Source organism: Moschus berezovskii, chromosome 18 (genome assembly GCF_049115385.1).
Source record: "Moschus berezovskii isolate FMDL1 chromosome 18, NW_MosBer_1.0, whole genome shotgun sequence".
Taxonomy (NCBI): domain Eukaryota; kingdom Metazoa; phylum Chordata; class Mammalia; order Artiodactyla; family Moschidae; genus Moschus; species Moschus berezovskii.
The window spans coordinates 12749932-12776507 of record NC_142477.1 but is presented as its reverse complement, the minus strand read 5'-3'; positions in this window follow the sequence as shown (position 1 = coordinate 12776507).

The window sequence follows — 26576 nt, the reverse complement described above, 5'->3', positions numbered from 1 at the left end:
GAGAAGGAAATGCCAACCCACTCCAGTACTCTTGCCTGGAAAATCCCATGGACCGAGAAGCCTGGTAGACTACAGTGCATGGGATTGCAAAGAGTTGGATACGACTGAGAGACTTCACTTTGTAATCACTTACGAAAAGGGTGAATCTAGTGTATTTAATTATTAAAATTCCCTTCTTTTGCTGTAATTTTGTCCTCCAGCTAGAGGATATAAGAATACCTTCAGCTCCAAATTCCATAGTTTGAAAACGTCCAAAGCTTCCTAAATTCCCACAGACTCTCAGGCACCTCCCATTTCCATGGCCACATTGACCCAGACTTCTTGAATTTGGCCTTCTTTGGACTTCCCCATGTTGACTCAGACTTTAAATGCAGGATTGTTCTGAACTAAGCAAAAAAGCTGTTCAAAAAGAAAGTGTTGGTATAAAAGCACACTTTAATGAAGAATCTGTAGGTTGCTTATAGGAAAGATGTGTGCCAGACACCCCACGGAAAACACCAGTTCCATCTTAGACATTTCGACTTTGCAAGGTACTATTTCGGTCACCTCCCCCCGAGTACCCTCTTGACCCCCTTTCTTATCAAAGCCCTGCCCAATAGATGACTCTTCCATATGCCCTCTGAGCTTCCCTGTCACAAACTTAAATTGTCCCTCCATCTTTTATCCTTCAATTCACTAATTTCCCTACATAAACTCATCAGTGTCTTAAACAGAAAAACAACTTCCTTTCAAATATGCCCAACTTGATTCAAGGGCAATTGAGATAATAGGCTTTTGTTCACTTTGTCTGATTGCTCTCAGACGTCTAATCAACAAGATGACACAATAACTTACACCCTGCATCCAACTGCAGAGCTTTAGAAAGGAGAGAGAGGTTCACAATTTCAGTTGACGACATCAACATCCAGCTCCCAGTAATTGATAGAACAGGTACACAGAAAATCAGTGAGGACTGGGAAGACTTAAACAAAGCAAAGCTATCATCAAACTTGATCTGACTGACATTTCTAGAACACTCCACACAGTCAGAATACATAATCTAAGTGAACAGAGAACACTTTCCAGTACAGTCTTCCCTTGGTATCAATAAATGCTCAATTCCTTTATATAAAATGCTGTAGTGTTTGCATAAAATCTACACATCTCCTTCTATAATTTTAAATAATTCTAGATTATTTGTAATAATGGATGAAATTATTTGTAAATATGGATGCAATATGAATAGTTGTAAATACAGTGTAAATGCGATATAAATAGTTGTAAATGTAATGCAAATACTGGAATATTCAAAATTTCTGGAAAATCTTTTTTCTGAATATTTTCTAGCTGAGGTTGGTTCAGTCAGCAGATGCAGAACCTGCAGATATGGAAGCAAACCTACTGTATAGATCATGTTGTCAGCCATTGTATCAAGCATCAATATATTTCTAAGAATTCAATGATTTAAAGTATGTTTTATAACCTCATTAAAATTAATTTGTATGGTACTAAAAGAAAGATATCTGAAAAATATCTCCAAACACTTTGAAACTAAATAACACATTTCTGAATAATACATCAGGTAAAATGGAATCAAAAAGAAAATTATAATTTTTTTAACTTAAAGAAAATACAACATATGGAACTTCTGAGATATAGCTAAAGCAGAGTATATAGAGAAGATTATAGTAATAAAATCTTTATTAAAAAAAGAAATACAAAATCTGTGACTCAGATTTTACCTTAAGAAACTAGAGAAATAGCTTCAAATTAAAGTAATCAGAAAACATAATAAATCTAAAACAATAAAATAATAAAATAGATAATAGCAAAACAAATCATCAACAAAATAAAAATCTTGTCCTTTAAGAACATCAATAAAAACTGAAAATTTTCCACTTAGAGAGATTAGGAGAAAAAGAGAACATGAAGGTTATTAAAATACCCAATAAAGAGAGAATATCACTATAAAAATTTTTAACATTAAAAGAATAAAAAGATAACATTATGATTAATTTTGTGACAGTATGCTTGATAACTTAGATAAAATTGAACAATTACATGAAAGAAATAAATTACCAGACTTACTCAAGGAGAAATACAAAATTGAGTGGAACTCTATTTATCAAAGGAATTGAATTTATAATTAAAATCCTTCCCTTAAAGTAAGCATCAAGGACAGATGGCTTCTGTGAGAATTCTAAGAAACTCTGAGTGAAGAAATAATACCAAATCTGTACAGACTTTTCCAGAAAATTGAAAAGGAGGGAACCTCTCCACTCACATATAGTGCCTAAGAATCCCATGGACGGAGAAGCCTGGTAGGCTACAGTCCACGGGGTCGCAAAGAGTCGGACACGACTGAGCGACTGAACGGAACGGACACTGATTCAAAACCAAAAAATAAAACCACATGAAAAGAAAACCAATGACCAGAATCCTTTATGAATGTTGAGACACATATTGTAACAAAATTTCAGTAAGTCAATATATATGCATATGTGTTCATAAAATTATATATAAACAGACTGATAGATAGATAGATAAATGATACCACATCCAAGCAATGTTGAAGAGGAAGCAGGCAAAGCAGAATTTCTGCTTCTGATGCCTACTCTTTGAACTTCTCTATCCTGTACTACTGCAATTGAATTTTATATTTTCTAGGAACTCCTAAAATATTTCACCAGAGCATTCTACAGATGAAGAAACTGAACCTCAAAGACTGAGTGATTTGCTGATTTTAACAGCCAGTTAGTTGAAAAGCCAAAGGCTCCTTCAACAATCCCAACTTCTAATAGAAAATGAACCTTGCCTATCTTGTCCCCTGGAGACGAACTGGCTACCTTTGCCCTCACAGATATTGGTTCTTACCTCTCAAATAACATCTGCTACTCTAGTTTCCATTGGAGAAGAAAATGGCAACCAACTCCAGTATTCTTGCCTGGAAAATTCCATGAACAGAGGAGCCTAGCGGGCTACAGTCCATGGAGTTGTGAAAGAGTCAGATACAACTTAGCAACTAAACAACAACTCTAGTTCCTGTACGATGATTCTATTCTTTCCAAGACCGTGTGTGTCCAGAGACTGCTGAACTTCTGGTACTGTTTTACCTTTACACCTGAGTTCCTTTCTTGACAGTTTTCTATACCTTGCTTTTGTTTTGTTCTTTGTTTATTGTATATGTGAGGAGCAAGAATAAGCAGATAATTGCTAATAATTATGGTTATACTTCCACAAGTACTTATAGTTAGGGAGTTTAGTGTGGACCTTAGGCTAGAGGCTCAGCAGACTCCTGTCATTCAAACTCAGAATGAGGTCAAGAAATAAAATGTAATAACAATAAAGTTTAACAGAAAAAAAAAAGTTAGTTATTTGTCTTATGCTGGAAAAATATTAAGACTGCTTAGATTAGTTTGTTTATTTGTTTTTAAGACATTGATATCCAAATGATATTTGGTGGAAGTAGGGGTTACTTGGAAGGAAAGTTATGACCAATCTAGATAGTATGTTAAAAAGCAGAGACATTACTTTGCCAACAAAGGTCCGTCTAGTCAAGGCTATGGTTTTTCCAGTGGTCATGTATGGATGTGAGAGTTGGACTGTGAAGAAAGCCGAGCGTTGAAGAATTGATGCTTTTGAACTGTGGTGCTGGAGAAGACTCTTGAGAGTCCCTTGGACTGCAAGGAGATCCAACCAGTCCATTCTAAAGGAGATCGATCCTGGGTGTTCATTGGAAGGACTGATGCTAAAGCTGAAACTGCAATATTTTGGCCACCTCATGTGATGAGTTGACTCACTGGAAAAGACTCTGATGCTGGGAGGGATTGGGGGCTGGAGGAGAAGGGGACGACAGAGAGTGAGATGGCTGGATGGCATCACCGACTGGATGGACGTGAGTTTGAGTGAACTCCGGGATTTGGTGATGGACAGGGAGGCCTGGCATGCTGTGATTCATGGGGTCGCGGGGAGTCGGACACGACTGACTGAACTGAACTGAACTGAACTGAGGGGTTACTTGCATGACACAACGCAAATTGATGAAAGTGAAAAATATTTCCAACTTAGAGGCTAGTGAATGTTTGTAACTGTCTAGAATTTCATAAATTCTTATTTATAATTTGGTTTCTATATTACAGCTGGGGGTTTTAACCAAATAATACAATAATTTTACAAATACCAAAGATGGATGTTTTAGAATCTTTTACTCCATAGTGTTTTGAGGGGAGACAAGTCTGTTTGGGAAATAAATTTTACCGAGGCCCCTATGTGCAATATAAATGGCTCCAGAACGTCACCATCTCACAGCACTTCTTCACTCTCCACAAACTTTTTCTGGAGAGGAATTTTAAACTAACTCATAGCTTTACTTGTCAAAGCAGTTGACAGTCTAAGTGCAAATGCTGTATGTATATTTTATCTTTCTTCATAGATTCACAGGTACATATACAGAATATACATTTTGTGTATATAAAAGTGAATGATCTAAAGTATACAATTTGACACAGGTTTCTTTATTATATGCCTTGACAAAAAGGTAGTGGCAAATGTTATCATGTTTAGATTTATTCAATTTCTCCATGTCAAAGAAATATTGTCACCATAGCAGTATACTGCATTCCTGGAATTGAGGATTTTGATTTACAAAAATACTATGAAAATATCATTTTTACTTCTTTTAGGAGGAAAAGGAAGAAGGACATGTGATGGACATCTCTGCTAGAAGACCTCCTGGTTGGCTATGAAGGGTGTCTTCCATAAGTACTTGTACCTCTTTTGTCTTCCCTTGGAAAGGCTGGAGATGGAAGAGTTCTGCCAACTTTTATCTTACTTAAAGTCATATTCCTTAGCATCTTCTAATATAGGAAAACTTTTCTAGATTATTCTCAATCTCCTTTTGTCTTAACAAGACTTTAGGATTTATATTTTTGGCTAATTAAGTTTAATCTTCTATTTAGCACTTAATATTATTTTATCTTACATAAAGGGATGTCTTTTACTTACTTGTCTCTAAACAAATCCTTCCTCGTAAGCTCAGTAGGAGATGAAGAAGCTTATTTCCATTTAGTTAGGGACCTTGATGTTGCTCCCAGGTGGTGCAGTGGTAAAGGATCCTCTTGCCAATGCAGGAGATGCAGAGAACCTTTCCAAGCTGTGTCAGAAAAATAAGGGACTTCCCTAATGGCTCACCAGTAAAGAATTCACCTGCAGTGTAGGAGACTAGGGTTCAACCCCTGGGTTTGGAATATCCCCTGGAGTAGGAAATGGCAACTTGAATAGCAACTTGATTTAAATTAAGAGATGGCAGAGGGAGAGAGCAGTTGAAGGGACTTGTGATATCAATGGATTAATCAGGTGTTTTAATGAATACATTTTAGAGAGATTTCATTTACTATGACAGAAAAGCAAATGAACACTAAATTGGCACAATGCTATTATTTTTTATACTTACAGATTCTATGGATTGGGAAACTGGACAGAGCTGAAAGAGATAGGGTCATGTCTGAATTTTCAGTAAGACGGGCAGCCTTAAACTGGACTGGAGTCATCTGAAGGTTTGCCCACCCATGTCAGAGAGTTGAGCTAAGACTCAGACAGGTGGGCACTGACAAGTCTGGGCATTTCTCTTCTGTGGGTCCTCTCCATGAGGGCTCTCCAGCGTGGCAGCTTCATGGTAGGAGGATGTCTTAGCAGTTGGCTTAGGTTTCTGTGGCACGTGTCTTAGCAGTTGACACGTCTTAGACATGCCAAGGTTCAGGTCTGAAGAGGGAGAGAGTGCCAGGCAACATCACTTTTTCTAACCGTGTCTCCGTGGTGATGTAATTCTAATTTTGTTTTTTTTTGGCCCATTACAAACGTTCACATTCAAGGGGAGAGAAATTAGGCTCTGCCATTTGCGGAAGGAATCTCAAAAACCTTAGAGGGAGGTTTAAAACAGACAATTAAAGAGCACTGCAGTTCTGAGAGAACTGCCTTCCTGGGATGAAGAATAATGAGCAGGGTGTTCAACAAGAAAACAGCAATTTTGTGTATTCAAACCGGTATTTTACAAAAGGACCAAGCTGAATATTAAAGGATACTCTAAGAAGAATACCATAATGATGGGGACAATAAAAGTGGGGCAATGACATCCTATTTCCATATTCTAGCTATTTTTGTAGTTGAATACCAGTAGTCAGTTCATGAGACAACATTCTTGGGATGTAATTGATAATTGCCATAAAAATACTCTACGTTAATTTCTAAATAGTCATTGAACACATTGGTATGTACCAAAGTATTTCAATCTAACAGAAAGCAGAAAGTTCTCTCCCACGCTTTTGTTAAATGTCAAAAATGCATTTTAACTTCACTTATGAACAACGATAGACACTGAAGTCCTAATTAATTAAAGAAAGTTAAAAAAAAAAAGAAAGCTGTAGCGGCGATTTTAATATACCTCCCTTTGAGTTGTTATAATGGAAAGGTCATTTTAGCTAACAATAATAAAAAATATCCAGATTCCAAGGAAAGAAAAATTTTAAATGAAGATTAATAACTCGTGTAATGAAAAATAGAATTTTCAAGCCATATGTTCTGGAATGTTTTTAGTGAATTTCAGTAGTATTCACTGCATTTTCTCATCTGTTCAGATAATTTTTGGTGAATTTTTGCTAACAGTTCCTTTTAAATATAGGTCAGTTCTGTTCAGTTCAGTCCAGTCACTTAGTCAAATCCAACTCTTTGCAAACCCATGGACTGCAGCATGCCAGAACTTACTGTCCATCACCAACTCCTAGAGTTTATCCAAACTCATGTCCATTGAGTCGGTGATGCCATCCAATCATTTCATCCTCTGTCGTCCCTTTCTCTTCCCACCTTCAGTCTTTCCCAGCATCAGGGTCTTTTCAAATAAATCAGTTCTTCTCATCAGGTGGCCAAAGGATTGGAGTTTCAGCTTCAGCATCAGTCCTTCCAATGAATGTTCAGGACTGATTTCCTTTAGGATGGACTGGTTGGATCTCCTTGAAGTTCAAGGTACTCTCAAGAGTCTTCTCCAATACCACAGTTCAAAAGTATCAATTCTTTGGCTCTCAGCTTTCTTTATAGTCCAACTCTCACATCCATACATAACTATTGGAAAAACCAAAGCTTTGACTAGATGGACCTTTGTTGGCAAAGTAATGTTTCTGCTTTTTAATATGCTGTTGAGGTTGGTCATAACTTTTCTTAAATATAGATCAGTAAGTTCTAAAACCTACCACTCTTTGAATTCTTCAATGTAAAAATCCTTCAAACAAAGACTGTGTCTTTAAAAGAAAGAAACATGTATAATTTTCATAGTTTATCTGGTAATTGTTCACAGATCATAATGGCACAATGACTTGACTTGTAAAAATTGTGAGGAAATCATAGTCAACCCATGAAACAGCAATAACAGACTTGCACTATCAAAAAATAAGTCAATAGGTCAGAAACATCTATAAGCAATTTTTTAAACTATAAATTAAGAACAAACACTATCCAGACAAAGCTAACACAAAAGTAAAGCAAGGCAATTAACAGCTGCTAATATTGTCAATACTGACTTGGTACACCTACTACAGAAAATAATTCAAAGTTCGATGAAAGGGAAAATTGCTCAGACGTGTCCAACTCTTTGTGACCCCATGGACTATGGAACACTCCAGGCCAGAATACTGGAGTGGGTAGACTTTCCCTTCTCCCGGGGATCTTCCCAACCCAGGAACTGAACCGGGACCTCCTGCACTGCAGGTGGATTCTTTGCCAACTGAATTGTCAGGGAAGCCCATGAATAAAATCTTACTATTTCAAACAACGTCACTGAAGAAGTGAGAAACAGCATGCTGTGCTGTGCTTAGCTGCTCGGTGGTGTCCGACTCTTTGTAACTCCACGGACTGTAGCCCGCCAGGCCCCTTTGTCCATGGGGTTCTCCAGGCAAGAATACTGGAGAGGAGTGGGTACCCATTACCTTCTCCAGGGGATCTTTCCAACCCAGGGATCAAACCTGGATCTCCTGCATTGTAGGCAGACTCTACCCTCAGAGCCATCCGGGAAGCATAGGTGACCTAACCTTCTATTTGAGAATAAACATGATGGTAAAATCAGCTCCTTACCTCACACCTAAGTTAACCTCCATGTTATAAAGATGTGTGCTGTGCTCTTCTCTCAGTATGTCCAACTCTTTGTGACTCCCATGGACTGTACCCTGCCAGGCTCCTCTGTCCATGGAATTCTCCAGATAAGAATACTGGAGTGGGTTGCATTGCCACCTCCAGAGGATCTTCCGGACCCAGGAATCAAACCGGGGTCTCCTGCACTGCAGGCAGATTCTCACCTGCCTGAGCCAAAGAAGTTCACGTCCAACAGGCTTGGGTTTTGTATATGTTTATTGAAGAAAAAAAAAAGCCCAATAACTGCAGATGGCCAGAATAAAATCAGTTATAGAAAATAAAGTCATGTTAAATATTTTTGATTAAAATAAAAAAAAACAGAGACCTGATTGAAAAAAAGAGGTGTCTATTTGGGGTTGGTTAGGACTGTAGCCTGCGCTTCCCAGATGGTGCTAGTGGTAAAGAACCCCCCTGCCAATGCAGGAGACGCAGGAGACACAGGTTCAATCCCTGGGTTGGGAAGATCCCCTGGAAAGGAAACAGCATCCCACTCCAGTATATTTGCCTGGAGAATCCTATGGGCAGAGAAGGCAGAGAAGCCTGGTAGGCTATAGTCCAAGGGGTCACAAAGAGTTGGACATGACTGCAGTGACTTAGCATGCAGGACAGTAGTCCATGATACATATATTCAAGAAGCATTTGAATTATTCGGCCAGCCTAAAAAATAAGGGAGGGTGATGGACAGGGAGGCCTGGCGTGCTGTGATTCATGGGGTCGCAAAGAGTCGGATACGACTGAGTGACTAAACTGAACTGATAAAGGCAAAACTCATAAGGTTACCATTAGTTGTGTGAGTTGTTTATTGAGAATAATAATTAAAGCTGTTAAGAGTGAAGGGTGTTTGTTAAGTAGGGATTGGGTGAGACCTGAAGTGACTGGTTACTTAGTTACAAGGGAAACTACCTTGAAAAACAAGGTTGCAGGTAGCTGATATTGGGTTAAAAGACACTGGTGTCCTTGGGTTAGTTATGTAGGTGCTCAGCTGCTCAGTAATGTCTGACCCTTTGTGACCCCGCCAGGCTCCTCTGTCTACGGAATTTTTCAAGGCAAGAATACTAGAGTGGATTGCCTTTTCTATTCCATGGGTTACGTATCCGTTCCGTTCCGTTCCGTCGCTCAGTCGTGTCCGACTCTTTGCGACCCCATGGACTGTAGCCTACCAGGCTTCTCCGTCCATGGGATTCTCCAGGCAAGAACACTGGAGTGGGTTACCATTTCCTTCTCCAGGGGATCTTCCCAAGTTCTCAGGGCTATGGGGATGCATCTGAGAACGGGACCTCAATGACTGACACCTCCAGTTTTGTATGCTCTAATTCTTATTACTTCATTATAATTTCAATTTCTCATCAGTATCTTAGTATCCAATAAAGTGAAAAGTGCTATTTATGATTGTTACTGAAACCACAGTGATATTTAAATTATTTTATTTTTTATACAACTTATTAAAGTTTCACTCCATTTGTAGTTATCACAAAATATTGACTATATTCCTCCTTTTGTGCAATGTATCTTTTTAGCCTATCTTACACCAAGTAAGATGCCTGCCACTGACTCACCCTACATTCCCCTCCCCCCAACTGGTAACCAGCCACTAGTTTGCTCTCTGTGTCTGTAAGTCTGTTTCTTTTCTGTTATACTCACTAGTATTTTTGTACTTTTTAGATTCTATGTATCAGTCAGTTAGTTCAGTCGCTCAGTCGTGTCCGACTCTTGCGACCCCATGAATCACAGCACGCCAGGCCTCCCTGTCCATCACCAACTCCTGGAGTTCACCCAAACTCAGCATATGGCATTCGTCTTTCTCTGCCTTATTTCACTGAGCATAATGCCCTCCAAGTCCATGATGTTGCTGTAAATGACAAAAACATTGTTTAGTTTATTATGGCTGAGTAGTAGAAGGCAATGGCAAGCCACTCCAGTATTCTTGCCTGGAAAATCCCATGGATGGAGGAGCCTGGTAGCCTGCAGTCCGTGGGGTCGCTGAGGGTCGGATATGACTGAGCGACTTCACTTTCACTTTTCACTTTCACACATTGGAGAAGGAAATGGCAACCCACTCCAGTGTTCTTGCCTGGAGAATCCCAGGGACGGGGGAGCCTGGTGGGCTTCCGTCTATGGGGTCACACAGAGTCGGACATGACTGAAGTGACTTAGCAGCAGCAGTAGTAGTCCACTGTGCATATATATATATATCTCACATCTTCTTTATCCATTTGTCTGTTGATGGACCCAAAGGCTGCCTCCACATCTTGGCAACTGTAAACAATGCTGCTATGAGCCTTGGAGTGCACGTATCTTTCTGAATTACTGTTTTTGGGTTTTTTCAGGTATATGCCCAGGAGTGGAAAGGCTATGTGATATAGTAGTCTATTTCTATTTTTTGAGAAACCTCCATTCTGTTTTCCACAGTGGCTACACCAATTTACACTGGGATAAGTCATTGGATAAGCTGAAACTCCAATACTTTGGCCACCTCATGCGACGAGTTGACTCACTGGGAAAGACTCTGATGCTGGGAAAGGTTGGGGGTAGGAGGAGACGGGGACGACAGAGAATGAGGTGGCTGGATGGCACCATCAACTCTATGGACATGAGTTTGAGTGAACTCCAGGAGTTGGTGATGAACAGGGAGGCCTGGCGTGCTGTGGTTCACGGGGTCGCTAAGAGTCGGACACGACTGAGCAACTGAACTGAACTGACTGAAGTCAGGGAGATCCCCTGGAAAAGGGCATGGCAACCCATTCCAATATTCTTGCCCGGAGAATCCCCATGAACCTAGGCTATGGTCCACAGGGTCTTAAAGAGTTAAATATGACTGCAGTGATTTAGCACACATGCATATACACCAGGGATTAATATCCAATGTATACAAACAGCTCATACAAGTCAACACCAAAAAATCAAATAATCTAATTAAAAAAATGGGCAGAAGAACTTCACTAAGCATTTTTCCAATGAGGAAATGCAGATGACCAATAGGCATGTGAAAAGATGCTCAACACTGCTAAAAACCAGTGAAATGCAAATCAAAACCACAATGAGATATCACCTCACACCTATCATTGAAAAAGACCATAAATAACAAATGTCAGCAAAGATATGAGAAAAGAAAATCCTCAAACATTGTTGATAGAAATGTAAATTGGTGAGACCATGTTGATGATATTTAATATAATTTTTAGCTGTTTATGAGCATTTGAATAAAAAGTACAGTAACCTTTCTGGTAAATTACACAGTCACACATACACACACATAAATATAGATAATATGTACACATGTATTTATATGTAGGGCAAAGTGCTTGCTATTAAAAAGTAAATAAAGGCCAAAAATGTCATGGGAAACAGAACTGTCAAAGCTAGACTTAAAATGATCTACATAAAATGTTAGTTTATTTCCTGAAAAAAGTTTTTCAGGCAAATGAGGTACTCACATTATCCCGTAAATTGTTTTAGGAAGCTTCTTTTCCAAGTGTTAGGAAATGTCATTGACTGGATTTATTAGGTAATAATAAACATGTGTAGCCAAATCCTACTTAGCTGGTGTGTTTTTATTGTTGAAAGGACAAATGTCATATAGGCTCTTGTTGTTTTGGTTTAGTTGTTGTGTCCAAATCTTTTGCAACACCATGGACTGTAGCCCTCCAGGCTCCTCTGTCCGTGGGATTTCTCAGGCAAGAATACTGGTGTGGGTAGCCTTTTCCTCCTCCAGAAGATCTTCTGGACCCAAGGATGGAACCCGCATCTCCTGTAATGCAGGCAGTTTCGTTTACTGCTGAGCCACTGGGGAAGCCCCGTATAGGCTCTTATTACCTCTTCAGTGCTGGCTCATGAGACCATCTCTCCCTGTGTTTATCTACTCATCCCCCTTCTGAGTATTTCACCACAGATCCTGAGGAGGGGTATTTGAAAATACAGCCCAATTTAACATAATCTTCAGTAACTTATTTGAAAATCTATCCTGAAGATCAACTAGTGGAAAATCAAAGATATGCACATAGAGCTGTTTATTGCAGCACTTTTTGTAAAAGCAAAAATGACTAAAAATACATTCATATGTGGCAGCCTGCTTGCGTGAATCATGAGACATTCTCCGGATGGCGACCTGTGCGGTCATGGAAATGACTGAAAACAACTCTGCATCTTATTTTTGAGTGATCAACCATATGGGTTTAGTCCCCCAAAGCAGGGTGAACACATGTGTGTATCAGTTCAGTTCAGTCGCTCAGTCGTGTCCGACTCTTTGCAACCCCATGAATCACAGCACGCCAGGCCTCCCTGTCCATCACCAACTCTCGGAGTTCACTCAAACTCATGTTCATAGAGTCGGTGATGCCATGCAGCCATCTCATTCTCCGTCGTCCCCTTCTCCTCCCGCCCCCAACCTTTCCCAGCATCAGAGTCTTTTCCAGTGAGTCAACTCGTCACATGAGGTGGCCAAAGTATTGCAGTTTCAGCTTTAGCATCAGTCCTTCCAATGAACACCCAGGATTGATCTCCTTTTGAATGGACTGGTTGGCTCTCCTTGAAGTCCAAGGGACTCTCAAGAGTCTTCTCCAGCACCACAGTTCAAAAGCATCAATTCTTCGGCGATCAGCTTCCTTCACAGTTCAACTCTCACATCCATACATGACCACGGGAAAAACCATAGCCTTGACTAGACGGACCTTGGTTGGCAATGTAATGACTCTGCTTTTTTAATATGCTATCTAGGTTGGTCATAACTTTCCTTCCAAGGAGTAAGCGTCTTTTAATTTCCTGGCTGCAATCAGCATCTGCAGTGATTTTGGAGCCTCAAAAAATAAAGTCTGATACTGTTTCCACTGTTTCCCCATCTATTTCCCATGAAGTGATGGGACCAGATGCCATGATCTTCATTTTCTGAATGTTGAGCTTCAAGCCAACCTTTTCACTCTCCTCTTTCACTTTCATCAAGAGGCTTTTGAGTTCCTCTTCACTTTCTGCCATAAGGGTGGTGTCATCTGCATATCTGAGGTTATTGATATTTCTTCCAGCAATCTTGATGCTACTGGAGATCAGTGGAGAAATAACTCCAGAAAGAATGAAGGGATGGAGCCAAAGTGAAACAAATACCCAGTTGTGAATGTGACTGGTGATAGAAGCAAGGTCCGATGCTGTAAAGATCAATATTGCATAGGAACCTGGAATGTTAGGTCCATGAATCAAGGCGAATTGGGAGTGGTCAAACAGGAGATGGCAAGAGTGAACATAGACATTCTAGGAATCAGTGAATTAAAATGGACTGGAATGGGTGAATTTAACTCGGATGACCATTATATCTACTACTGTGGGCAAGAATCCCTTCGAAGAAATGGAGTAGCCATCAAGGTCAACAAAAGAGTCTGAAATGCAGTACTTGGATGCAATCTTAAAAGCGACAGAATGATTTCTGTTCTTTTCCAAGGCAAACCATTCAATATTACAGTAATCCAAGTCTATGCCCCAACCAGTAATGCTGAAGAAGCCAAAGTTGAACGGTTTTATGAAGACCTACAAGACCTTTTAGAACTAACACCCAAAAAAGATGTTCTTTTCATTATAGGGGACTGGAATGCAAAAGTAGGAAGTCAAGAAACACCTGGAGTAACAGGCAAATTTGGCCTTGGAGCACGAAATGAAGCAGGGCAAAGGCTAATAGAGTTTTGCCAAGAGAACGCACTGGTCATAGCAAACACTCTCTTCCAACAACACAAGAGAAGACTCTACATGTGTGTATAGCATTGTATCAAATATATATCAGATAAAATGTGAAAGGTAGATATATTTTAAGCTCTCTTCACTCACTTATTAATGAAAGGTAAGGAATGTATTTTTCTGAAAGCCTTTGGAATATTGTGACTTCATAAAACAACTCTTACTGGATATCCAGCATCAGTTTAGGTTAAGAAATTACTGAAACATAGCTTTAATTGGGTTACTTAATTAAATAACTCTAGTAAACTTAATAAGGTCAATTTTACCAGGAAAGTAAAACATTAGAAAATCAGCTCAGTTCAGTTCAGTTTCTCAGTCGTGTCTGACTCTCCACGACCCCATGAATCACAGCACGCCAGGCCTCCCTGTCCATCACCAACTCCCGGAGTTCACTCAAAGTCATGTCCACAGAGGCGGTGATGCCATCCAGCCATCTCTTTCTCTGTCGTCCTCTTCTCCTCCCGCCCCCAACCCTTCCCAGCATCAGAGTCTTTTCCAGTGAGTCAACTTGTCGCATGAGGTGGCCAAAGTACTGGAGTTTCAGCTTCAGCGTCAGTCCTTCCAATGAACACCCAGGATTGATCTCCTTTAGAATGGACTGTTTGGATCTCCTTGCAGTCCAAGGGACTCTCAAGAGTCTTCTCCAGCACCACAGTTCAAAAGCATCAATTCTTCGGCCATCAGCTTTGTTCACAGTCCAACTCTCACATCCATACATGACCACGGGAAAAACCATAGCCTTGACTAGATGGACCTTGGTTGGCAAAGTAATGTCTCTGCTTTTTAATATTCTATCTAGGCTGGTTATAACTTTCCTTCCAAGGAGTAAGCGTCTTTTAATTTCCTGGCTGCAATCAGCATCTGCAGTGATTTTGGAGCCCAAAAGAAATGACACTGTTTCCACTGTTTCCCCATCTATTTCCCATAAAGTGATGGGACCAGATGCTGTGATCTTCATTTTCTGAATGTTGAGCTTCAAGCCAACCTTTTCACTCTCCTCTTTCACTTTCATCAAGAGGCTTATTAGTTCCTCTTCACTTTCTGCCATAAGGGTAGTTAATAGCAATTATTGTAGTAGATTCAAAAATAAATTAACGTTGATCCTTTCATTCATTCAACAAAATAATAAATTTGACTAGATGTTCCTATTTTTCATAGAAAACTGTTACTCACGGTGCATAATCCTAGGGATGTGAAGGTGCTCAAAAAATGAATCCTATCTGCAATGGATAATCAAATGCAGTAACATATGTGAGCTGTAATAAAACAGGATGGAATACACAATAACAAATACAGATGCAGAGAGGAACAAGGAACTTCTGACCCTACACAGCATGGAAGACGTACAAGGTCAGAGCTCTATTTGGACAATTTGCAAATTAGTTCTGAGAAGACTGATGTTCTTTAAACAGTATAGATATTTGTGTGGATTTTGATCTCTAATTTTAAAAATGTCATGATCAAAAATAATAAACTGTTCCTGCATAAAAATTGTTTTATTACATGTCACCAATGTATAATACCTATTTAAATAGTTTAATTTTTATTTTACTTATATTACGCCTCACATTTTAATGTCAAATGCAGTTCCTATACTATTGCTTTATGCAATAACCTAAAAAACAGTTATTTAGTCTCAATGCACATACTTATCCATTTTATCAAATAAATTATATTTTGGTATTCCAAGTTATTAAATGCATGTATTCACTTGATATACAGAAAGTTTTCTAAAGGGTGAGAGATTTTCACTCAATAAAAAAATAGCATAGAGCATGGTAGAATTCTGTACGTTTTTACATATTCCATGTAAGTGACATATTTTATTTTAAACATTCTATGTAGTAAACTAAAAAACGCAGGCTAAGCAAAGCAAATTGCTCTTAGCAGAAACCCCTCTGTGCTCAGAGAAATCCTTTACACTCATGCAGATGGGAATTGATAAAAACACATGTAGGCTGTTGTTGAATATTTTTCTTAGATTATTTTTGATATTAATTGCAGTGCATATAGAAAATATTATAAATCATTTTCTATTTGCCCCAATTCCCTCCTAACACTGAAAAAATATCCTAACATGATAGTACATGTCCTTTGATTTGACTCCAATTCACTTTAGCATGTCTCCATTTCACATTAAATCGTATCTCGCCAGTCTTGTCTGTAACTAAGACCGCTGGCAGGGGTTTTTGCCTTCATTGCTGTGACTGTGGTGAACACTTGCTATTAACATGCTCAGGAAGATTGCTGTCAGAGTATAACTAAACATGGACTCTCTTTCATATAAGGTATTTCAAGAACAAGTCAAGATACAAGTGGCAGCATCCGAGGGCTCAAGGGAAATTTCAGGATGTTTGTCTTGTTCGCATAGCTGTGGCGTCATAGGTGTGTTTGAGTATTTTCTGCATACATGTGACTATCTGGGAGACAGAAGCAAGTGATAATAACATTCAAGGGTGCAGACTGCATTTTCCAAGTGGTTGCAGCATTTCTGCTCTTCCACATTCTCTTGTACCATGTGACGTTACCATGCTTCCCAGGAAGAAGTGGAAGCGTGTTCCTTCCCCTTGAGTTGACTGGGCTTTTGTCTTTGGCGACCAGCAAAACACAGTGAATGGAATCGACACTGTGACTTCTCAGGGGAGATCAGAGAGTCATGTAACCTTGTTGGACTTGGTTTACCTGACTGCCTGACTATGTAGCACAATGAGCTATATTCGATATTCTGTGATAAAACATAATAGAAAAGAATATGAAAAAGAGTGTATGTATATATATATATATGTATATATATAACTGAGTCACTTTGCTATGCAGCAGTAACACAGCATTGCAATTCATCCACACTTCAGTAAAAATAAAATAAATTAAATTTTAAAAACGAAAGTCGCATCACCCGGGCCCGGGTCATCAAGAAACTCTCATTCCTGAGGCCCCACCTGCACATACTCTGTTGTTGGAGCTCAGTTATTCCTCTGAAGTCACGTGCGCTGCATCTGGATCCTTGGAGAAAGACGCTAAAAGCTAATAGCCCTCAGGTCATGCTAATGCAGGCATGAGGATGGTGAGGGTAGAAGCCACTTCGAAAGCGGGTTTCTAGCCAGTATCCATCTCCTAGTCGTGAAGGTCTTCTCAGCTGTGCCCCAGTCCCCAGACATCCAGATAGAGAGGTGTCGTCACCACCAGGGACTTCCCAAATTTCTGAGCCATGGAATCCCTGAGAATAATACAACAGTTTGTTACACTGGAAAGATATTCAGAAGAGCAAGTAAACCTAACAAGGGCCTAATTTTCATTATTGTAAATTACTGAGGTGAACTCATCTAGAAGTACGTTAACAGATCATCATAATACAGACACATATTGTTTGTTGACTTATTTTTGATAGCTATGAGGGGTTACATCAGTTCAGTTCAGTTCAGTCGCTCAGTCGTGTCCCACTCTTTGCGATCCCATTAACCGCACATGCCAGGCCTCCCTGTCCATCACCAACTCCCGGAGTTCGCCCAAACCCATGTCATTGAGTCGGTGATGCCATCAAACCATCTCATCCTCTGTTGTCCCCTTCTCCTCCCGCCCTCAAACTTTCCCAGCATCAGGGTCTTTTCAAATGAGTCAGCTCTTCGCATCAGGTGGCCAAACTATTGGAGTTTCAGCTTCAACATCAGTCCTTCCAATGAACACCTAGGACTGATCTCCTTTAGGATGGACAGGTTGGATCTCCTTGCAGTCCAAGGGACTCTCAAGACTCTTATGTAACATCACAGTTCAAAAACATCACTTCTTCAGCACTCAGTTTTCTTTATAGAACATCCATGCATGACCACAGGAAAAACCATAGCTTTGACTAGATGGATCTTTGTTGACAAAGTAACATCTCTGCTTTTCAATATGCTGTCTAGGTTGATCTTAACTTCCCTTCCAAGGAGTAAGCGTCTTTTAATTTCATGGCTGCAGTCACCATCTGCAGTGATTTTGGAGCCCAGAAAAATAAAGTCAGCCACTGTTTCCCCATCTATTTGCCATGAAGCGGTGGGACTGGATGATCTTAGTTTTCTGAATGTTGAGGTTTAAGCCAACTTTTTCACTCTCCTCTTTCACTTTCATCAAGAGGCTCTTTAGTTCTTCTTCACTTTCTGCCATAAGGGTGGTGTCATCTGCATATCTGAGGTTATTGATATTTCTCCCAGCAATCTTGAGGGGTTACATGGTGCTATGTAATTTTAACCTGAACAGTACACATCATTTTGTTCCACTTTAATTGGTGTGGTATTAATTTGAATTTATAAAGGTTAAATTTTGACCATAACTTCTTTAGCATCACCATAGAGTATCAAGGTCATAGGACATTCTTAGTTTTCACTTCAAATACTTGTGCTCTGGGAACTCAGAGCCCCTGAGATAAAGGTTACAAATCCAGGAACTGAGAGTAACAAAGCAGTCAGGGTAAGAAACCACTCAAAGCAGAAACAAGGAGCAAACACACACCAACAGCAAAACAAACATCTGTGAAACTTCTTTTTTCAAAAAGTTAAATCCGTGACGATCTTGAAGCTTGCTTGTGATTTGGAAAGTCTATATTCTTCCAGTGAAAACAAAATAATTTAAAGTTTTATACACGAGAACATTGAAATAGTTGTGCATACTGTTTTCCTATTTTAATTCTAATGAGATTAAAGAATACATCCATTCATTTTAGGTTTCAACTACAGTTTTTTATATTCCTTGTATCTGGATATAGTGTGCCAGTTAAGCTTTTACCAGTCTCAAAATTAAAATATGTTGGACAGAAACTTGAACCAAGAGTCACCTATACAAATCTCAAAATCCTGTTGACTTATCCATAATAATTTTGCCAAAAACATTCTTGATTTACTGCAAAATTATGCTACACAAAGAAAAACCATGAATAGAATAGCCATATGTTCAAAAGTCCAAAAGACTTGGGTAGAAATAATTGCTATCATTATATAATAAAACTTGTTAATTTGACATCAGCAACACAAAAATATGTATAATAAATATTCTCACTCAAGGCAATTAGTTTGAAAAGAATGATTTTAGTTTGAAAAATAAAGAAGGATTTAACATAATGAAAAACATTATTCAGTATTTGAGAAAAAATGATAAATGAGCATATGTTTACTTATAGAAAGCTAGAATAAAAGAAAATTTAAAATTACTGTAACCAAGTAAACACATGTAGGAAGTTTTGCCAAGCGCATTGTCTCTGGCTAAGAGCTGAAAGTTTGTCCATGAAGAAGCCACCCGTGGTCAGCATTGCTATTCAGTCACCAAGTTGTGTCCGACTCTTTGTGACCCCGTGAACGTCAGCACATCAGACTTCGCGGTCTTTCCTTATCTTCCAGAGTTTGTCCAAACTCATGTCCATTGAGTCAGTGATGCCATCCAACTGTCTCATCGTCCGATGCCCCCTTCTCTTGCCCTCAATCTTTCCCAGCATCAGGGTCTTTTCCAACAAGTCGGCTCTTCCCGTCCAAAGTGCTGGAGCTTCAGCATAGATCACAGTGAATTTACAAGCAATTGTCTTTCCATTAGGACAGACTATTTTGTTATTCTCAGGGATTCCATGGCTCAGAAATTTGGGAAGTCCACGGTAGGGATGATAAACTCACTTACAATTTTGGGACTGTAGGTGTAACTGTAGGCAACCAATATGATTGATGATTGTAGAGATGATCCGGTCATTAACAGAATAAAAAGAAAGTTTAAATGCCACATCTGTAACACAGGTGCTTTGTAAACGAATATATGTGGCTTCACAACTCTAAGCTGCAGTTTTCTTATCCCCTGAAAATGGGAATAATTTTTTAACAATTTCAAAAACACCCAGTTGCCATCAGACACAGTAATTACTACCATTAATGTATGTGGGAAAATGGACTTGTGAGCATCCTTCTGTCTCTCTACTGTGGACTGAAGAAGAGCAGCAACGAGCTGTCAACCGTACATTAGTGATCAGTCCAAGGTGCCTTCTGATGACCACAGTTGGACCACGGCTTTTCAGAGCCATCGGGTTTTGTTTTCAGTTCAGTTCAGTTCAGTTCAGTCACTCAGTCGTGTCCTACTCTTTACGACCCCATGAACTGCAGCACGCCAGTCCTCCCTGTCCATCACCAACTCCCAGAGTTGACTCAAACTCCTGTCCTTTGAGTCGGTGATGCCATCCAACTGTCTCATCCTCTGTCATCCCCTTCTCCTCCTGCCTTTGATCTCTCCCAGCATCAGGGTCTTTTCAGAAGAGTCAGTTCTTCGCATCAGGTGGCAAAAGTATTGGAGTTTCAGCTTCAACATCAGCCCTTCCAATGAACATCCAGGACTGATCTCCTTTAGGATGGACTGGTTGGATCTCCTTGCAGTCCAAGGGACTCTCAAGAGTCTTCTCCAGCACCACAGTTCAAAAGCATCAATTCTCCTAAGCTCAGCTTTCTTTATGGTCCAACTCTCACATCCATACATGACCACTGGAAAAACCATAGCCTTGACTAGATGGGCCTTTGTTTGCAAAGTGATGTCTCTGCTTTTTAATATCCTGTCTAGGTTGGTCATAACTTTTCTTCCAAGGAGTAAGCGTCTTTTAATGTCAAGGCTGCAGTCACCATCTGCAGTGAATTTGGAGTGATAGCTGAGAAAAAAAAATGAGGAAAAGCAGTTTGCTGAGAAAGTACTGAAGACCAACAGCAGGATAATATGTTTGAAAATAAACTCTTAAAGAGGAAAGACATTTCTAAGAACTGCTTGCTATTTTTAAAAGAACATAGGGAATTTTGAAAAGACCAAACTATGTGAAGTAGAGAAGTAAAACAAACAAGAGATGAGGTTAAAAATAAAATCATAAGCTAAAACAGTATAATTATATCCTTACTGAAAAATACATCTTGGCAATCCTTGTGCCTCTCTTGCTGTGCTCTGGTGGGTAGTCAGCTTTCTGCCAGCTCTGCACGGCACCCATGCAGTTCATCAGTTCAGTTCAGCTCAGTTGCTCAGTACCATCTGACTCTTTGCGACTCCATGGACTGCATCACGCCAGGCCTCCCTGTCCATCACCAACTCCCAGAGCTTGCTCAAACTCATGTCCCTCAAGTCAGTGATGCCATCCAACCATCTCACCCTCTATTGTCCCCTTCTCCTCCTGCCTTCAATCTTTCCCAGCACCAGTGTCTTTTCAAATGAATTAGTTCTTTGCATCAGTTGATCAGGGATGGGTACAAATGTAATAACACCTTGGCTGGCATTGGGTCTAATTCATGATCACCAACATTAGCTGGGCTCCCAGGGCTACCTAGAGTTTTTACTACATCTTCTTTTCCATTGACTTTGCCAGTCTCCTATATGAACAAAAATATAAACTACGTCCTCTCCTCAAATACTCCACTTTTCCCCCCACACTGACTCTCAGCAGATGACCACGCCTCTTCACTGATAAAGACCGAACTTTCACAGATACCCACCACCAATCACACCCATCAATCACCATCTGCACTCACCTGCTCCAGCTTCCTATTGCAGTCATGAACAATCCAACTCCCTTCGGGTGCACACATGTCCCCTGACACATTTGTTCTCATCTCCTCTACCTACTCCAGAGCAAAAACTGATACATCTCCCCTCTCCTCTTTCTCACTTCATCCAAGTTTCTCTTTCTACAGGATCATCCACATGATTACACAAACACGGCGTTTCATCTTCTACCTTAAAAAGTAACACTCTCTTCACTACACTTTCCCACCAACAATTTCCCCCTTTCCTTGCTCCCCACTATAACAACATTTCTCCATAGAGTTTCCTGTGCATGCTGTCTTGGAGTCCTCTGATCCAGTTATCTGCTAAACCTCCTTCAGGCAGGCTTTTCCCCACCACTCCACCAGATCTTTCTATACTGCCAGTCATCACCTCCATGTTGTGAATTCCAAAGATTCAGTTCTCAGCCCTTACATTATTTGGGAGCGTTTGACAGAGTTGATCAGTAATTCATCTTTAATAACCTGACTTTGAGGACACTACACTCTTAGTTTCCTCCTTGTCTCTTTTAATATTTGCTTCTTTTTTCCTTGAGGTTTAATGTTGGAGAAACGCAAGGTTCCAAGTCCTTGGTTCTCTTAGATTTTTTATCAGGAGTCCCTCCCTAGATTTCCTCTGTTCTTCTTACTTTAAATGCCATCTAGGTACCAGATCCGGAGAAGGCAATGGCAAGCCACTCCAGTACTCTTGCCTAGAAAATCTCATATACAGAGTAGCCTGGTGGGCTACAGTCCATGGGGTCGCTACTAGTCGGACACGACTGAGTTACTTCACTTTCACTTTCACGCATTGGAGAGGGAAATGGCAACCCACTCCGGTGTTCTTGCCTGGAGAATCCCAGGGATGGTGGAGCCTGGTGGGCTGCCGTCTGTGGGGTCCCACAGAGTCGGACACGACTGAAGTGACTTAGCAGTAGCAGGTACCAGATCATGTCTGTCCCTCAAGCTTCCAGGATCATATCGCTGACTCCGTCCTCAACACCTCCAGTAGAACATCAAATACACATCTTAATGTTAATGTGTCCAAAACAGAACTCAATAATTCTGCATAGTTGTCCCACTTTTCCCAATTCTCCTGGAAGCTCCATCTTTCCACTTGCTCAAGCAAAAGTTATGGTGTCCATCCTTGGCCTCCCTGCTTTTCTCCAGGACTCCACATCTGATTTGTCAAGAAATGTTCTTTGGCAGATCTATCTCAAAATAAGCCCATGATATGACCATTTCTCAGCACCTTTCCTGCTATCATTCAGAGTTAAGCCACCATTACTTCATACATTAATTACTGAAGTAGCTCATGTGACAGTAATAATGGTCTTCATTTCCAACGATAACTTCCTAGACTCTGTTGTCAACTCAGCAGTCAGAGTGGGCTCTTAAAACATAAATGACATCACACAAATCCTCTGCTCAAAACTCTCCAAATGCCTATGAGCTTTACTCAGATTGAATTCCTCTCAACAAGATACTATTTGATCTACTTGTACTCAGTGTTTTCTAACCAATTTTTTTTTCTACTCTTTAAAATCTATACATATATACTCATTTCCATGGAGGTCCAGAGGTTAGGACTTGGCACTTTCACTGTGATGACTTTAGTTCAACGTTTGATCAGGGAACTAAGATGCCACAAGCCATGATATGCAGCCAAAAATAAATAAATAAAATATACATTTAAAAAAACTTGCTGGCTCCAATTCAAGGATATTCACATTAAAAGGAAAGTGATCCTGAGTATTACAAAAATATAGGATGACTTCACTTTAAATTTATTGAAGATTACCATTGTAGGTTGGAATATTGAATAATAAAGAAAGTTAAATCAAATTTATTCACTTTTTATGGGTTCATCATAGAATGACTTGATTATTTTTGTACTCTTTGAAATGCATGGAAATCTAAGACGCTGGGATTAAAATACTGTTTGTCCTTGTCAAGATCTTTGTTGGAGAATTATGAACTGGTTATGATCTTTTTCAAGAAGTTCCAATTTTTTTTAACTGTTATCAGAGTTCCCATTTACAGCTGAAAATATTCCTCTTATTATAAAGTTATTATTATGTATTTTATCTATTATTTTATTTACTATTCTACGAGTGTTTGTTATTCAAGTTTTAATTCATATGCTGTGCTAGATATTGTGTAATCTCATACACATTTCTTAAGGTAAAATAATATTCTTTATTTAAAAAGAAGGCATACTTTTGGACCAATAATAAAACATATCAGAAATGACCTAAATATCAGACCTGGAGCACAGATGGGTAAATACACAGTTCTGGGTAGTTCCCAGGTGCTTCATACCCTAATTTCTAAGTGACAGCCAAATTACACTCTGATCCTGAACAGAACCTCAGAAACCTACTCAACCACAGTCATGACCCTCAGGGCCATCGATCAGATAAGGTGCTCTGGAGAAACTTGTTTGTTAGCTACAGTCCAGTGCTATAGCTGAGAGGCCAGTGGAGCTAGGTGTCTGCTGCTGCTGCTGCTGCTAAGTCACTTCAGTCGTGTCCGACTCTGTGTGACCCCATAGACGGAAGCCCACCAGGCTCCCCCGTCCCTGGGATTCTCCAGGCAAGAACACTGGAGTGGGTTGCCATTTCCTTCTCCAATGTGTGAAAGTGGAAAGTGAAAAGTGAAAGTGAAGTCGCTCAGTCGTGTCCGACCCTTAGCGACCCCACGGACTGCAGCCCACCAGGCTCCTCCATCCATGGGATTTTCTAGGCAATAGTACTGGAGTGGCTTGCCATTGCCTTCTCCGGCTAGGTGTCTAGCTAGCTGTAATCAGACTGAACTCTAAGTCGCTAATCATAAAACATGGAGTGTGACAGTTGGGGGATTCACATTTATGGATGATGGAGTCCCTTTGCTGTTCACCTGAAACTACCACTATTGTTAATCAGCTACCCCACTACAAAATAAAAAGTTTAGAGCTTGAAAAACAAACAAAAAATAATAAAATTTTAAAAATATATAAAAATAATCACAGTTTATCTATTTTGTGTATATTTGAAAAGACTGGGTTGGTCCTATTGTAATGATAGCATTTCTGAAATTCAGCAACTATCAGATCCTACGCTATTTGAACAATGTGAAACTTTTTCAGATGCTTATTCTATGAACTTGCTAGTTTATCAAACCTTTGTATTGACCTGGATTCACCTATATTTAACTCAGTGAGGAAAGCTTATATACTACCTAAAAATGTACATTAAATTCAATATTCACAACCAATTCAACCACTTTTCTTTTGCCAGGAGGCTGTTGAATAAAAGTTTATCTTTTACTGTGTTTACTTTAAGCATTCAGAATTTTTGTTATTTTATTGTTATAATTCAGCTTTTTATATTCATATGACTAAAAATGCTTTCTTGAATATTTTTATTTACTGGTCCAAGTGATACCTTCTTGTTTGTTTTAAAGAAAAAAAAAGTGTTAATTTACCTTATGAAATGTGTATATCATACCCATTAAAACATCGAGATCATTCATGTCCTTAATTTTTGTATTACTCTCAATATGATATACTGTAGATTTACTCCAGTTCAACCACAGAAATAAATCATTGTATATATTTTGGCAATTTGCTTTAAACAGTGAAAGATACTATAAAAGCATTATCATAAACAGCTTCATCTGAAACAATATGAAACATTTACCTTATTTCTCTGACTATTGAAAATAGTTTCACACTATTTGCCTGGATATATCTATATCAAAAAGAAGTGGAAACAACCTCCTGTCTATATGATTCATATTTTACTTCACAGCTTTAATTCTATTCTTAATTTATACTGAAGTTGCTGATATGCTTTTTCTTCCTGAATCTTAATGAATTTTCATGATGAAGAAGGAGAGCATAATCATTCAGTCCTCAGTAACGCTTATATGTTTGATCCAGAACAGGAACTGAGCTGGCATGAGTGGTGTGGGATGAACTTTACGTGGAGCATCTGGCGTTCATGTGGAAAAAGACATCCCTGCAAATGTGAACACACGCAGGTACACGTACATGGGTCTTAGAGCAGAAGGAAGCAATGCCAGGAGTGGATGCATAGCACCCAGAAAATGGTCAAATCTTCCTGAGGATAATGGGATACCAGGAAGTTCTCACAGAGGAGGATGTTATACTTTTAGTATTCATTATTAATTGGAGGGTAATTGCTTTACAATGTTGTGTTTGTTCCTGCTGTGCAACAATGTGAAACCGCCATACGTATACATAATCCCCTTCCTCTGCGAGCTTCCCTCCTACTCCACCTCCACCCCAGCCCTCTAGGTCATCTAGGTCATCTAGCTGAGCTCCCGGGGCATCCTGGAAAGTCAGTTATTGCTGCAGGGGAAAAATATTCCTGTGATAAGGGGCATTTTTCAGGCACTTGAACAATTATCTGGTGTACCCAGCACTCAGGGAGGAGTTTGATGTGACTGGCACCTATAGGTGGGTTATGGGGACAAGTTCAGATTCAGTAAGTGATAAATTGGGGACATGGGGCCTCCTGAGACATGTCAGGGGGCTGTCATTCAGGGAGCTTTTGTCATGTTATTAATGGGGGATGCCATGACTGTACCTGTGTCTTTCAAGGGTGATTTTAGCAAAAGGACTAAAGACTGACCCGGCAAGATGAGAGCCCGGTGGTTGCCAGTGGGGATTTCACCAATGCCAGCGAGACAGTGACCACGCTGAGAGAGAAAGAATGGAGTAGTACAGACAGAAGTGAGCCTCATTTAAGAATTAGAAGAATCTAGAATTCTTTTGAAAAGACAAGAGCCAGAGAGGCAAGCTAGGATTTTGGTTCAAAAAGGTAGAAATTTTCGGCACACATTAAAGGTCTAAAGAGGAGTGAAAATAGTAGGACAAAGTGTCTAGGATGTTGGTGGCCTTTAAGACCATGCTCAGCTTCAGGGAGTCACTAGGAAGAGGCTCAAGACTCAAAACAGAGCTTAACTCACAGCTAAGATGTGATACAAGGAAAGAAAGCAGAGCATGATGAGGAAGGGGAGCACGTGCAGCGAGAGATGCACCTAGAGTGATCCTAGATGAAACCAGGCTCAAGCGTCCACGGTCCTCTCCAGGATCTGGAGGGCAGGTTGCATGCCATTCCTCCAGCAAGAAGCTGGGACAATCTACTAAGGAAGCTCACTAGAAACTCAGGGCCCAGGGTT